General features: G+C 45.5%; 1 protein-coding gene across 5 annotated transcripts in view; it reads left to right on the plus strand.

Annotated features, from left to right (window-relative positions):
* Positions 1-16,693, plus strand: part of CSNK1G1 (casein kinase 1 gamma 1) — a 131,543-nt gene that overhangs the window by 84,399 nt on the left and 30,451 nt on the right. The window lies entirely within an intron of this gene.

The following is a 16,693-nucleotide window of genomic DNA, read 5'->3' on the forward strand; positions in this document are numbered from 1 at the left end:
GTGGGAACCTTCTTGTAGGATAGCTTTGTGTGTGTCGAAAAAGATATTTCATCTCCAATATGTGACTGGATGTGTCCGCATGAAGTTGGGACTGGCCTGGAGGAAAGTGTTTTGTGGCAGTCGGCCTTCCAAGAGAGTGGTCTTGGATGCTAAAGACTGCAGAAAACTTCGTCGTGACTTGGTTGCAAAGTACCAGATCAAGAAGCGCAACGTCCAAACTCAGGAGCTTAAAGGTTTTGTGCATCAAAACCCTTGCAGAAGCCCAACCAGTGTTGTTCAGGAGGCATGAAGTGCTCGATCGCACTGGTAGGACAAGTGCTAATTTTGGAGAGAAATTTGCAACTAGCTCTGTAACGCTGACTTTGGAGTCTGGTCCTGCAGTATATTGCACAGAATACTTTTGAGGGCCTTTTGCCCCCAAATTTTAGAACAATTCTACAGTTCAGTGCCTGAAGGATGTATGTTGGTATCGGTTACCTGCTTCACTTGTCATCGTCAAAAACTAGTGAATTTAGTCTTTTTTTTTTTTAAGCTATTCAGCCTAGTTTTGCATTTTCCTTGGTGTAGTTAAACAGAGTGGCAAATAGCCCAATAATTCACGGCTCTGTCAAGTTAATTCCAGGGATGAGCTTCCGTGTGAGATGTTTCTGCATGAATGGAGGAAGCAGCACGGTTGTGTGATAGCTGCTTCTTCCTTTTGCAGCTACTCTGTGGCTTCCTGTGCCACATGTTCCATCAGCATCGATGTTTAAAGACTTTCTGACAAGGCACCGAAGTTGCATCTGTTACCTCCCATCAGCACCAGCTTCTTCGTCTGCCACGTGGCTCAGGTGAAGATCACTAGTCAGCTTGGATTAGCTGAGGAGAAGACTGGATTTCTTGCGTCTCATACATCTTAAGACATATTTCACATGAAATTAAGATATACTGGAGCAGTGAAAAGTTTGATAAAGGGATCTAAACTGTATGAATGTAGCTCTTCTTGGTGCTTCTGAGAATAGCTCAATACCGGTGGATATATCAAATGGATTCAGAAGTAGCTAACAGAGATAGTCCTGGGTCAGAAGTAACCAACTAACAGACATCTGCTGCTGCACTTCTGCAAGAATTGATGCTATCTCTGATGTTTCAATGTCTTCCTGCAGTAAGAGAAACTAATAGCTCCCCTATAATTTCCCACCTTGCCCCTCTAAATGGCGGGATGTTTGCTTGTAGAAATGTGTTTTCATGATTCTTCCTTGAACTTTTCTACCCCCCCAAAAGAAGAGGCAAGGGCCTGCTGCACAGTGACCATCTGCTGGTTTCTTCTGTCTCACTGTGGAATTAAATATTTAATAACCTAAAATAGTGTATGACTGCTTTACCTTAATGTAGGCAGTGAAACAAAAAAAAGCAAACCACAGGCACGGAGTCAAAGACCTGATGGTCAGTCCATAGGGTGTCTCAGGAAAGGATGAAAATTCCTTTAGGTTTTAGGTAGTCTGGGATACGATCTGTCTGCTGACCAAGATAAATGGAGTAGTTTTAACAATCTCTGTGCAAACTAGTTGTGTTACTCTGTTATCAATCCTGTAAGATGCCGGTCTCATACTGAACTGTTTCATGGTTGCTCTTTGTCGTAAAATCCATGTGAGCATGCAAGAACATCCTGACACAGAAGATGCATCCTGGCCTGGGCTATCCCCAGGATCTCACTTTACTGGTGGTGGCACAGTCAGTCCTGAATTTTTTCTTGCTGGATAGTACCTACCTGTGTATGAACGTGAGTAGCACAGCTATCCACAAGAAGTCCAAGTGTGATGGGTATTCCCCAAAATCAGGCTCTTGCTCTATGACCCTCTTTGAGGACTGGCTGTTCCAGGCGTTCCCCTCCTTCCCAAGGCTGGTTCCTCGGCTGCTGGGCTTCCTCTTGCTCTGAGGCTTCGTACAGCTACTTATATCTGCTGCTTCTATACCTCGGGGGTGAGAGGAGCTTCCATCCGACTTGACTGGATGCTTTTACATCTCCTAGGGCTGCCAGAAGCAGTTCAAGTCTCCAGCATGTTTCCAGCGTTGGATCAGGCACTCGAGCATGTCATTTGTCCCCTGTACTTGAAGTTTGTGGAGTAAAGGCTTGTCGTCTTATCCTTCCTAAAAAATCTTGAATAATCAGCTTGCAGGATGACGAGTGGAGGAGCTCCATCCCCACCACTGGCTGATGTTTGAGTGTCTGGTTCCCCATAAGTATTGGGGTGGGGAAGCTGATGTGGGCAGAGCAAAACTGAGTTACTTTGACCATGGTCAAACAGACGCAGCTCCTAGCTCCTGAGATGGTTGCATTTCCTGGGCAGTGTACCAAAAGGCAAAGCTTTTGCTTTGCTCGAACTGCCCCCTGCTCACCCAGCAGCATCCCAGGACCCTCCTGCTTGGTTTGGGGTGGATAAAGCATTTCACACAGCTTGCAGGAGCCCTGCCAGGCCCGTTGGGCCACCTTCAGCAGCTGGGTCCTGCTGGTGGCATGTGACCATGCTGGTCTTAGCGATTGCGTTGGCTTTGTCTTGTGGGCTCTTTTTGCTTATTGACGTGGTTTGAGGACCTGCAGCAGGAATGGTCTCTTTGTTTTAAGGCTGATTCCAGATTCTCACCTTTCCTTCAAGTTAAACTCTCCTACAGACTTCATAGGGGAAACATCTCTTCCAAAATTTTTATTGGAAACTCATCTTTTATCAGCAAGCATTGCCTGTATTTCCCAGTCTGTTTCTCGCTCTTCAGCAGCCTTTGGCTTGAGCTGCTCTTTCCCGTGCGTAATGTGGACATACAGGAGTACACAGCCATGCTTTTATCTCTGCCCATCCCATCATTTGGATTTTTGGCTGCAATCTGCTGCAGCTCCTACACGTCCTTTTGCGTATGCTGGTATTTCCAGCCAGCTAGTTTGAGTTGCACATGGAGATACTGGCCTCTCCTGTTGACTAACTGCTCTGATCGGGATCTGGGCGGGCAGTGGGAGTTGTGTGCAGTGCTGCTCGAGCCCGTAGCGTGAAAGGTGGATCCTACTGCTCCCAGCTCTAGTAGAAAACACTTTAAATGGGTTTAAAATTCGTGAAGCCTTATAAACTTAAGACACTGCTATGTTTCCTGCTGTAGGAACCTCTGTATCCTTACTCAGTGCCATAAGCACATCTCTTGTCTGCTAAGCGTTTAACATCCCCTTGCCAAAGGGAAGCTGAAGATGCTGTTCACGAACACTTGTAGAAAGCTGTTGTGTTCCAGGGAAGAGAAGCGTGACAAAGCTGCCTGCACACCGGGGCGCTGGGCTGCCCTGTCTCCTGGACGCGGCAGCAGAGCCCACGGAGCCACTCCACGTCACTTGATGTGCTGCAGGAGGATGGCTGGATGCTGCAGGCACCTGCCTGTGCAGCCATAAAGCTGATGCCTCTCCTCATCCAGCTGCTGTCATATCCAATAGAGCTCACGTATCCGTGTCTGCAGAGCCTCCCAATGGAAATGGAAGCCAAATGCTGAGACTTTAAGATGAGCTTTGTCCGAAAGCTTTTTTTTTTTTTTTTCTCTCCAGCTATGCTGGTTGGAGGGGAGAAAAAAAGACTTCTCTCTTTCTATAAGCCTTGCTTTGCTGAGAAGTTGAGGCAGACATGTCTGCTGCATTGATGTATACTTGCAAAGCTTTAACTGTTTTTTTTTTTTTCCCAAAGTATGTTTGTCCCCTGAACGCCAAGCCTTTTCTCGAGGACAGGGAGCCCACTGCTGCGTGACCATTACTGTATCACTCTGAGTCCAGTTCCTCTCTCTCAGGACGTGGCCATGGCCGAAAAACATCTCCACGCAATCAGGAAACTGCTCTTTAATCTTTTGCTTCCACACAAATAAATAATTCACTGTGGTCCCGGGAAGTATTGACTTTCCAGCAGTGACCAGTATATGTACAGGAATTAACTTTTTTTTTTTGTTACTCCATTTCAAAGCATCTCTGGCATCTCTCCCCTGTGGTTGTTAACGCCATACGTAATGCCTTCCCTGTAAGCTTTGCCTTTGGAAGGTAAAATGGAGTACTGCTTATTTTCAGGTTTCTTTTGGCTGCGCTGAGCTGATGATCGAGTTCCCGCATAGTGACAGCTTCTGCCTGTGCACATAGTGTGAAGAAGTCATGCATTTTTGATTCAGTAGTAGTTTATTTTTATATCAGCTGGCAGATGAGTCACACCTTCCCCCACTCCTTCGCAGTCCCACCTTGGCACATGTGATTCATAGCAGTCCGGTGTCAACATGAGTTTTGTTTCATGCAGTAGCTCTGTAGCCAGCGCTCATCCCCAGGATGGGTAGGTGACATTGGCAAGTGGATGTCAAACGTAGTGAGCCTCTACGGTGTCGTGGTGGAAAGCAAGAGAGGAGTCTGATACACTGGAGAATCCCAGGAAACCAAGAAGATCTCTGCTCTCCCTAGCCCACGCAATAGATGAGTCACAGTGTACGAGCAGAATGTAGTGAGTCAGGGAGGGGTATGTCGTTACATATAGAATATTGACGGATTCTGTGGTTTTGTTTTAATTCTTGCTCTGTAAACAAGTTCACCTCTAATGAAGTATGGAGTCTGTGTGTTTACTTTTGGACCTCTTTCTGTTGCACAACTCGCTGGAGCGAAGCAGTCTGTTTACTTGTCAGGAAGTAGGACCAAGGAAAATGAAGGTGGTATAAATAACCGAGCCTTTTACATAGTCTAGTCAATATTTGCATATATATTTTTCAATGTAGCTGAGCTGTCTGCTACTCCATACTGTGTATTAAGTTAACTTTTCTAGATAGCCTACGTTGAGCATGTTTTTCTCATTCTGTGTTGCTCTTGCTTTACTCACGACCTGCTGCACGCTTTGTATGTACCGGTGTCCTTTATAAAGAAATTCTTTCCATGGCGGTTGCACAATGCTGTTATTCACATAGCAATTAGGTAAGGGTCATTTCGGTAAGACTTGTTATACGGATGGATGTAAACAAGTCACCGTGGTGGAGCATGCTGCCAACACCAGGTATTTCATGGGGAACTCACTGTGCGCAACACTCTTCCCCGAGGGAGCTGGAGTAACTTGAGGCCACGTAAGTGAGGGTTAATGCAAGATGGCTACACCCCTGTTTAATTAAGGAGTGCGAACGTACGCATTAGCCGTCGCTGTGGTCGCTTTAATCTTCAGAAATCCCACTCGTATTTGCCACCTTGATGGGAACACTGCCGTGGCCGGCAGTTGAGCCAGCAGATCACCCCACAGCGAGGCGCTGGTTTGGGGCAGGAGAGCGCTGCTGGGTGGGGATTGCCCCTCTGCGCCCCGAAGTGGGTTTGTGCTGGGAGCGACACACGGCCATCGCCTGAAGTACATTTGTGTCCTGCTTCGTTGTGTGGAAAGGTTTGTTGGTAGCTGTCACGCTACAACGCTCTGGATGAGCACTGCAGCCTCCTTCTTTGAAATACTTGGAAATATTTTAGAATGTGAGTGTTCAATTACTGTAAGTATTTAATAAGTGACTTATCTGTGCAAGATGATACAAAACTGATATCCATTTGCATGGAAAGCAACTTGCACCTTTGGGTCACATCTCGTGTTTAATCATTTCCCTACTTCAGATCCCTGTGATAGACCCTAGCGCTCATTTTAAGCTGTTGGGTTAATTTTCTAACAGCGAGGAAAAACTCTTCTCCCTTCATTCTCAAATCCTGCAAAGAAATGTGCCATTGGCGATAGGTTTGAGATGCCTCAGCGAGGAGACATGGTTTCATTCATCTGAAAATGGCCTTTTCAAACAGAAAGTGCAACACGTGTGGAGGTCCCTCACACTTAACTGCACCCTAAAAGAATGATGATCAGCAGCTTCATTATAAAGTCATGGTAGTCCAACGAACTTTTGAACTTGAGGGATCTCTGACTTCAGAGCTTTTGAATTGCAAAATAAAATGTAGTGGATTACCGTAACACGCCCAGTTAAAGCCTGCCTGCTTTCAAAGCTGGCTTGCTGTTGATCTCTGGAGAATAATATTTTACTGTCTAGAAGTACTTGGGTTTTTTTTAATGTGGCAGTTCCCTGGTCAGGACGGGCTTCCTGAATGTGCGCATCTCAGCATCTCTTTTTAACATCAGAAGTTTTGACTTCCTTGGGCTAAATTTAGGCTTTGTCAATTGGAAGCTATCAGAAGCTTTTAAAGCAAGGCCATTAATATTTGAATATGAGATTAGGGCAGTTTCCTTTTTATATTTCGAAAAGTCCTCATGCATCTCTTACTCTTCCGGTATTCATTGCAGTAATCACAAATCAAAACCCAGTGACACTGGGCAGCGTGCGGAGGGGAACGGCAGGATGCCGGGAAGCTGAAAAATGCCTTTCCTGCAGACGCTTTTCCTTGAAGCCTGACATGCCCTGCAACGGTGGTCGTAAATCTGTAGCAGTCAGGCTCATCTGAGTCATTCCAGATGCCTCGTTGGCTTCCTGTGATAGACAGCAACGTCTACTAAGAGCAGGTTGTGTGATGTGCTGCTGGCCCAAGTGCTGTAAGGATCCGGCTGGACTTGAGGAGAGGGACGGGCCATTTAATCGTGAAGGTCCCTGTGCTGCTTCTGGTGCTTTCCAGCAAGCCCTGAGCTGAAGTATCTCATGCTTGCTAGCAGCCCAGCTTGTGCTTGGGACTTTGAGTGCCTCAGCCATTTGAGCGAGGAGATGAAAATACTCAATGTTTGAAGATAAACTTTGGAATTTATATTTACATTGAATGGAAAACCCAGTTTGGCAATTAGGGCCACAATAATTATGTAGCAACCGGTTAGCCTTGCTGTTCTGCTTGTCCCCCTTTCCTGGCCCTTCTATGAAAATTTTTCAAGCTGTCAGGACACTGTAGTTAGAAACTAATTGAGGTCTAGAGCTATAAAAGTCGATTCGTTCTCATTCTGGAGGGCTGATGTGTCAGGTGTTGAGTACTGCCTTGATTCCAACAAAGCTGATTCCCTTTTGGAAGGTGGGTGCCTGATTTAGTGGGATCCCTTTCGTATGTTTGTGCTTCCTAAGCACCAGAAGCATCCTACGCGTGCGGAAGGTTTTTAAGGTGCTCTTCACCTTAAAGAGAGAAATGTTTGAGCTGTGCCAGGGAGGTTTGACGCAAGTGAAGTTCCAGTACGCAGGGCTGCCCGCCTCCCAGACCGGCTATTAAATGGGTTTGGAGTTTGCATTTCTGAGCTGTGCTCTGCCTGCTATTCAAAAACCTCCTCCCATCTCTAAAAGATAAGCCATAGCCTCTGCCCCTGAATCTGTAATGGATCCAGCTACGCCAGAAGAACTTTTCAGCAAGCTCTGCCCTGGGTGGAGACTTGCAGTTTTGTAATAATTTTTCTGTCTGAAAGTGGCAGGTTTGCCTTCAAAACTCCGTTCCTACCTGCTTGTACTCAGCTATCTTAAGGTGAAACAAAGAGATGATATCTGGAGGTAGTATCTTATTTAGTGCCAACTTCTGTTTTGCAGGAGGTTCTCCTGTGATAAGAGGGAGTGGGAGGTTTTCCATCAGGCTGGAAGAACCGTGTGGGTAACACTTTCCTACTAATCTGAAAAATCCCTTTTTCCCTCAAAAACTGCCATAGTTACAGGACTGATGAATGCCAATCTCTTGACTTGTTGTAGAGAGTTTACATGTGTTTGAGTCTCAGCATCCATCACTGACTAGTTTGATGCTCTTGCAGGAGCAGATGTCCATCTCGTGGCGTTTTAATCAGTCTTTCTGTTGGGTCCTGCACTGATGCTAAAGTGGCTTTGATGGCAGCACAAAGCATTCCTGCGATCAAGCCGCCCTGCCAGTAGGACCAGCATGAGTGTTGTGGGGCCGAGCTGCAGCCACGGCTTTGCAAGCAGGTCTCAGCACAGCTCGGGGAGAGCACGTAGGGTTGTGCTGCCAGAAATGCCACCTGGATTGTCCCGCCATGGTCTGGCGTGCAGAACCTGGCCAGCTTCAGCTGCCTGAGCGTGGCCGAGCATCATCTTACTCCTGAGCACCCAAAGCAGAGGCTGCGTGTCTGATACCGTTGTCTGCTTTATCCGGCTAAATTGGACCAGTCTGATCTGTCATCCAAGACCCAAATGCTGTTGGATCAACGACGAATACTGCCTGTACGTGCCAGTTTTGCCTTATGTTGCTGTGCTGTCCTGGCTAGAACGACTCCTGGTCAGTGCACAGAGACGTGGGTTGCAGCCGAGCTGTAATTCAAGCTGTCGGATTCCCTCTGCATTGTCATCACAGCAGTTTCACCCTATTTTGCAGCTGGCCGGCACGCTATAAGCTTAAAGTATCACGTAACTCGCGCTATAGATTTTTGGCGTGTGGTTGGGGAGGAAGTAGGGAGCCGATAAAAGCTCTACCTCCAGCCGACAGTCTCCAATGGAGATGAGCTGATGAAGGGCAGGGGCCACCTGGGACTCGGTGTGATCAAATAAAAATGTTTCTCTGGACAGCAGAGGAGCGATTCAGCAGAAGTCTTTTATTATTGCTACTTCCTTAGCATTTTTCATCTGCCAAGAAGTAGCTTGTTCCTTGGCAGTGCTTCTGGAGTTAAATTTGTGTGCTGCTGAGCACTCTCTTGCGACCGAGAAGTTCTGTTGTTGATTTTTCTTAAACTTCCTGTAGATTATACCTGTAATGTAATTAACGTGCATAACTTGTTCTCAAAGAAAAAAAAATGCAATCACAGAGCATACCCTGAGTCATCTCAGCTTCTCTGTTACCTGGTTAAAATGAAGCAGCCAAAACCTGCTATTTAATTCCCTTCCAGCAGGTAGAGCTGACCCAATGCAAAAATTGCACAGCCAAGGAAAACTGAACAGGAAACAATTTCTGTTTGGTATTAACCAGCAGAACCGAGTTGGCCATCGCGGATGTGGTCTGGCTTTGCACTGACCAACAAAACTCACCTGGCGCGGCGACCTGCAGCGTAGTAGGAGCAGGAGGCCACATCTTTCTTGCTAGATCCATCACGCGGGAGCCATGATCCCAGGTGCGAAGGCTGCCGATAGCGCCTGGCTGGTTGAACGGCGTGGAGCCGATGCGCGGAGCGATGTACGCCTTCAAACTGTGAAGCCGAGCTTGGAGGTAGAAAAGCAGCCCGGGGAGCTGGTTCACGATGTGGCTGTATTTTAATTACACAAGAGCTTGTTGGGCAAATCCCATTGCCTTCAGTAGGCTACTGCAACCCCTCGCTTAACCCTCAAGAAGTTAAAAAAAACTGCAGCACTGCAGCTTCTCACGCCTTTCAGCAAAAACACGGGCTCCGCTAAGTGCACAAAGAAAGCCAGAAAGCAAAGCAGGAATAATTATGTGAAATGAAACCTTTTGATGTTTTCTTCCACCCTTGTCCTGGTATCGCAGGTGTGTGGGAAAAGGTGGATAATTAAGCTAGAACTTAAGCTAGAACTTTTTGGGGTGGTTTAAAATAACTCTTCTCAAATTATATACTGTTTTGATCCTTCTCTTAAGGTGTTGTCTTATGTGCCAGCTGCCATCATCACTGGAACAAGAGATTGTTGCAAAGGGTATATTGATAAAAAATCCAATGGTAATGTGGTGATTTGAGTGCAGTCATTTCCCTTGAGCCCTAGAAACGTGAATTCACTCTCCCGAAACTTGCCAAAAAAGCGATTTATTGTGTTGTGCTTTATTCTTTTGTCTTTGTCAAGAATTGAAACAATTTCACTTGACTGTAGTTTACTTGCTACAGCTAAAAAACTGCCTGTGAATGGGAGTTTCTGGGTAAATTTCCCAGATTCTGAAAGTCTTCCTGCAGCTTAGCCTTTCCAGCTAGGGCTGATTCTCCTCCCAGTCTTTTTTTATTCTTATGAATACAAATGTGAAAGTCCTCTTGGTACCCTCTCTGAAACTGCTTCTTTCTTTGTGTATATGAAGAGTTGTTTAATAGAGTCAAGCCATGATATCAGGAAACCAACTTGTACAACTCAAGGAAAATGAAATGCCACCCCGTTTTAATAACACAATGATCGTGAAAATTGTTTTTCTGCAACTGAAGTAAAAATCAAATCGTTTGGATTTTTACCAGCAGCAAGAACAAATATGTTCTTCCTTCTGTCCTTCCCAAGTCTGTTTTTCTTCTGTTCCTTTTCCCGTACCTTTTTTTTGTAGATTCAAATACTAACAAGCTACTCAAAACACAGCAGGGATTCAATATATCCTGCATATCCTGAGAAGATGCACAAAATATGCTGGGTTTCTGGAGTGAAGCTGGAGTCTTGGAGTCTGCGTGGAAGCTACACTTTACTTGCAGACTCGTTGGAGATGAGAGTAGCTCTGTCTACTCATGGCTTGTACACAACTGTTGTACTATTGTGTGCCGAGTGTCATCCCTTCCCATTAAGAGCTCGGCTTGCTCTGTGGTCATCAGGGGAGAAGGTATTGATCCAACTTGTGACGTTCTCCTTTGCTTTATTTCCGAGTACCTCTTGGGTTCAGAGAGTGTTTGAGCTGTGCCTCTTCCACGTCCGAGGGCAGGGGAAGTGCCTTGCTCTGCCTCTCCTCCCTCTCGGCAGCGGCTCTGCACCCTTCTTGCCCACTGACGGGCTTAAGCGGAAAGTCCTGCCGCAGCTACTCGTGCTGGGCAGCGATGCTGGAGCGTTTGGCATTTGCTAGAAGGGAGATGATTCATTGCCCAGCTGAAGCAGGAAAAAGATGTTGTGAAAAGCTGGCAGCGGAGAGCCAAGTGTCTGGCAGCAGTTGGAGCAAACGGAGCAGGAGGATGTTCGGGGGCAGCGTGAATAAGAGGAGCTCGTAATGACACCGTAAAAGGGCTGCTGAGATACCATCTGGAATAGAGTGAGCAGTTACAGAGGAGATACCTAGAATAAATGGGGCTGGGAGCAGAGAAAGCCAGCACAACGGCCGGTCAAGGTTTTGAGGAGGTGGCTTAGCTAGTGGCTACTGTGGCAGCCCTCTCTGCTGCTTTCCTTGCTGGGCTTTGGGCAAGGGAAAGGAGCAGCTGGGACTGGTTCTTGCTAAGCGATGCTCTGCTGAGTGCCCCTTCTACCAGAGGAGCCAAAGCCAACAGTGACCCAGCCGCCTCCCAGGCAGCATCGCGGGGAAGTGGGCAGGAGACGGTGGGATGCTGCCAGATGCTCTGGACAGGTCCGGTTGCTCTTCACCCTGTTCAGATGAGTGAGAGAGAACTGAAGGTAAATTGTGGGCTTTCAAACCACAGTATCAAAGCTCAGGGGAGCAAGGAAAGTATTCAGGAGCTTTACAGTCATAAGCCAGGCTGAAAACGCTCATGATTCCTAAGCAGGTTGGTCATCTCCGTGATCTCTGTCAGAGCAGTGGGAAGGGAGCTGCCGCAGTGCCTACCGTCCTCCAGCTGCAGTCACCACTGAGTCACAGCGGTGCTCTAGCCCCACTTCTGTACGTTGATGTTTTTGTGTGTGTGTTGGATCAGCTTACTATTTTTAGGTTGTTTTCCTAATCTGATGCTAGTTCAAGGTTTGTAAAGTCTTGGAGTCGTTGGCAAGATTGTGGTGGACCCTGCGCCATCACCTCTTTTCCACCTGCAACGCAGCTGCAAGTGAGTTGGTGTGAGAGTCAGAAATTGCATTTTCTGCTCGTTTTCCTTTGCTTCTCAACTGCTGGGTGTTTTCTTATAACAAACAAGAGAAAATATTCTCCATCACCCAAAATCTCTGTCCTTCCCCAAACTCCTCCAGTTAAGGTTGAAGGTGACGGGCTGTATTGAAAAGCTTTTGTAGTCCTACTTTGAAATAAGACATCTCTGAAACATATGCAATCAAATATTTGAAAGACCTTTAGGATAACTTTATTCCAAGTAACAAGTCTGTCTTAACTTTTCTCCCCCTTTTCTATTTTTGAAGCAGATTATTCAGAAACCTGATGGTCAGAACGAGCCTTTTTAATTCCAGCTCATAGACGTAACCTGTTAACTTACGTACTCAGGTAGATTTAAACCCGCTATCACGGGGCGTGTTTTAAGAGGTTAGAAGATGAGATCTTGGCCCACTCGATGTTGATAGCAAAGCTTCTGTTTGAGCCAGGATTTTATTCCGATTTGAAAATTAAGAGAAGGGTAGATCCTCATTAGTGTAATCAGCTTAAACGGGGTGACTACTCTAAAGCAATTTGTTTAATTTGTTTGGAACATGTTTAATTTTAGCTATAGATGTTCAGCTCTCGCACAGTTGCTATTTATGCTGTTTATCGTGTAATTTTGTGTTCTGTGATTTGTAAAAATAAACTTTCTGCTATGAATGAGAATTTTGTGACAATCTACGTCCCATTCATCAGTGCTGCTTTAAAATCACACAGAACTTTTTGTGCGCTAATGCTGCTGTCGTGTCTCTGCATCCATTTCTATGAAGAATAGTTCTTGCTGCTCACGTAGACTGTGGTTTTTCATCGAGCATCAGCCGTTTGTTTGACGTTGGATTGCTCCCCCCCCCTCTGTCTTTGGGTACCTAATTTGGGGTTCCTCAGGAGTATCTCCCCTCTGAGATAGAGCTCAGCTTTGAAGCCTGCATGAAGAGAGGTTATGAAATTATTCTGTAATTCTTCTTGAAATTGAAGACGTCAGCTTCTCTTTATTTGGCCACACCACATCTAAGGGCAGTGGAAGCCAATTTCCTATGGGAGCAAAAAAAATTGGTGATTCAGAAGCTACCGGTATTGTTCACTTTTCACAAGTTGCGGTTGTCTCCTGGCGATTTGATGTATGGGGACTTGGCTTTTGCGCCTCCACTGAGGTAGGTGCCACGTCTAGCTTCCTGCACTTGCTACCTCCGTCTCTCCTTGGGTGTATTTTGGGCTGCTTGCTGTTGCACGAGGTTTATTCATAGCCTCTCATGATGCTCATATACAGAGCATCAGTACGTATTCTCTGCTGCAGCAGATGGTTTCCGCTTTCCCTGCCTTCCACGTGGGGCAGATGCTGCAAAATCACATTTCCCTTGGGCATGACCTTTGATTGGCATCTCTCTGCCAGCCACCATTTCATAACTGATCCTGGAAATGGCTTTGGACTGTCTGTATGACTTGTACGTCTGATGCCTGGACTAATGTGGCTTGTTGGAGTGTGCTGGATGTCTGACGAGTTATTAGGGCCATTAGTCATGCTGTAAAGCATGTGGCAGCAAGACAGCACTACTTGAATCAGCCAGGATGCTTGATCTTGCAACGGAAATTTGCTGAAAGGTGTAGTTCCCTGGTGTTAATCCAGCTCAAATGAAGCTCTCTCGAAGAGCAGTGGTCCTGCTGTTTGTTACTGTTCCCGTTCTTGCATTCAAGCTCAAGCAAACACCAAGATTTTTGGGGGGTTGATCCGACTTACCGCTCAGCCACGTGAGCACGGGGAGGTGGTGGGACAGGTGAGGGTGGAGTGAGGATGGGACGGTCCCTTTTGGTGGCGGCCCGCAGGAGCAGTGAGAGTTTTAGCATCTTGGGAAACCCGAGGCCAGCATCGTGTGGCTGCTCGGGAGCGTGGTGGAAGCAAAGTCTGAGTTTTCGGCTTTGATGTCTGCATTTGCTCTCGTTCCAGCTGCGATGCTTTAATCTCCAAAACGCTATGCTAGGTTTTCGCTGTGCTCAGCTTGAATTTTTTCCAAGACATTGCACTGCTGAAATAGCAGAATTTGCCTGTGGATTCCAGTGCAGTGATCAGTCTGTGTTTATTGGGGTGATAAACTTTCCACGAGAGCAAGGGTGGAGCAGGGCCTTTTACATGTAGTCAAGCCAAATCACTCAGCAGCAAGACTGAAGCTGTTAAGCAAATTCAGATGATTTCTGCTTGCAGCAGCCTCCACTATAATAGGCTGCTTTTTCTCCAAAGGAGAACCTGCACGTGTCGTGCCTGAATTTTCTTCCCTTAATGTGTTGTTCTTGTTTAATGCTATGGAACAATTCCTTGTTTAGATGTGATTTCGTACATTAATTGCGTTAAACTGGTCATGGTTTGTATTTCAAGTGTTGAGTTGTACCTTTGAATCCTCAAGATGAGACCTCTGCTCTGCCTGTGGCTTTTCATCCTGCACTCTTTGAATCCAGAACTGCTTATCTAGGACAGACTGCTGCACAGCACCGTGGCTTTGTTTGACCTTTTCAGTCCTCTGCCGACACAATTGCTCGCCATTAAAAACCTCAGGTTCGACTGCCCAGACAAAAGATACTTTTTCCTCAATCAATCTCTTTTGTTGGCAATGTCCTTCTTAAGCATTTACAGATCTACTGGTGATATTTGCAGAGTTCCTGTGGTTCACGATGGCAATGGACTCGGTGGCACCAGGTCACGTTGCTTGTTACTGAAATAGAGCCAAACTACATAATGAATTATGCAGATGGGCTGTGATTAAATAAAATTTTATGCAGATTTTCTTAGGCTGCCCCTTTTTACTGTTCATAAGAAGAATGGGTCCAGAGGTGCCTGTATCTCAAGTTTGCAGAGAACCACCCTGAAATCATCTAGCCTCATCTGCCTGCTCGGATCCTGCAGGCAACAGGCACGCTTTAATATTTACATCAAGCTTACAGCTTCTCTTTTGAGCTTTGCCCCTTCCTAAAAAGATGCTAAATGTTGACTTGTGTTTGAGCTGAGGGTGCATTACCCCGTGTCCCTCATAACTTTATTTCAGTAACTAGTGTGGAGCTGAGGAGCCCTGGCTTGGGCTGGGAGGCTCCACAGGGTTTGTCAGCAATGCTCCTGTGGGTCCAGGATACGTGAGCGATGCAGCCTGGGTCTGAAAATTAGATATATGTTACAGCTTTTTTATTCTAGCAAAGCCAGTAGGTAAGTTCTTGACTGCAGAGCTGGCAGCATTGCTGCTGAAAACCCTCAGAGAAAAATCGAACCCTAAAAATATGCCTGAAACTAATAATGTTTTCTGTAGGCTGGCACTTAGGATGCTTTTTTTAATGTTCTTCGCTACGGCTTCACCTTGTAGGAGCTCCCACCAAGAGCAGAGCCTTCCTGAGGTTTAAAGCTGAGAAGGGTACTCCAAGCTCTTGGCTCATAAGGCTTTGAGTGGGTAAAGCTAACTGAAGGAGTTGAGACCCCAGAGAGCACTAAATAGTTGCGTTGCTTCCTTCCCTACATGAAATCCCCATCTTTTGAGTCTTGCTGCAATTTATCTTCCTGGTTCTTATGCCCGGTAGGAATTTAATTTTAATTGCAATGCTCTCTCTTTACCAAGTAAGGCTGTAAATGTACTCCTTTCCCCTTGCTCTGGGAACAGGATTCTTCGCCTTCCTTAAGAGCCTTTCTGCAATTTTATTCTCCTGTATACCTTAATTAGCACACTCCTAATCCCAGTGGTTTCCTTCCTGATTTGCACTTTTCAAGACTGTTATCCTGATGTGGAAATTGTGGTAGAAGTACTTACTGTATATGTAGCTTGAATTTATAATGGTTTCAGTTTTAAACTTTTCATAGAATATTCTGTTATTGTCTTCTATTATTCTCTATTATTCTTCTATTATTCTCTAAATAGTAGAGATTATGATCTTGGTATTACAGATAATTATGTAGGTAAGTCCTCATCAGGTTTTACTGAAAACTCAGCGGCTCACCATGAGTTACTTGAAGAGCTATTGCAATTATTCAAGCCTTCAGCGCTAAGCTGATGGCATTAAATTATCATTTATGTTGATTTGGGGATATTTGAAAATGTTTTGGAGCTGCCTGGATCACATCCTGTCATTGTTTGACTTTCTGAATTGCTTCTGCATCAAACCATCCTGTTTTCTTAGAGGACCTAATCGCTGTTAATGCTTCCTAAAACATGAAGCTCTGTTAGGAGCAGTAGCCTCCCAAGACCAGGTTGGGTAAATGTTTTACATAGGATGTAAAACTCCGGCTAGACTGGGAATTCCTGCAATACTCTGTAATATCTCATTAATGCGTCCTGATGACTGATACCTAATGATTCCCCAAGCATGTGAGTTAACGAGATTAAAACCATCCTATGGTAATCTTTGTCAAGCTGCATTTTGTTCTTTTTGAGTAATACATGGGAGCATAAGTTCTGTAATATTTAAGCTTTAGTAATCTCAGCGCTGCATTTATTGTATTGTTGGCAAGCTGATGAGTGCCGTTGGGCAGATTAACGAGGCTTTCCTAAATCGGTAGTAGGACGTAAAGTTATTATGTTGCTGACACACTCCAGCCTTAGTGTTTCCCTGTTCTACTGCCTTGACCTGTGCTGGGCTAGGCTGCCTGAGCACGTCACGGAGCAGATACAAAACCGTGCAGTTACACAAGCAATTTAATTCTGACGTCTCATAATTAGTGAAGTTTTCTGCTATTTTTAATATTGATCTCTTCTGTAAATATAGGTGTGTGTATGTAGTTACTTAAAACGTGCCGTAAAATTTATAATCACTATGCTTTCAGGTCCCATGCTATATAATTTACGGACTTCTGTGCGACTTTGTGAAAAGAGGCTGTGTACGTAGTAGTGCTCCCCGTGCTGAGCCTTTACACTGAATAGCAGGACGTCGTATCTTTGTGTATTCAAGCAAAGATGTTGTTTTGACATAGGACAAAACCCCATATTTCAAAACAAAAACTCTTCCATTGTGTTTTGGAACTGCTTCCGAGATGTAGACTGGAAATATATTTTTATAAAAAGTGTTACGCAGCTTGATACTGATGCCGGGATGCTGAGCACCTGTGCTAGATGC

Source organism: Gymnogyps californianus, chromosome 11 (genome assembly GCF_018139145.2).
Source record: "Gymnogyps californianus isolate 813 chromosome 11, ASM1813914v2, whole genome shotgun sequence".
NCBI classification, from domain to species: domain Eukaryota; kingdom Metazoa; phylum Chordata; class Aves; order Accipitriformes; family Cathartidae; genus Gymnogyps; species Gymnogyps californianus.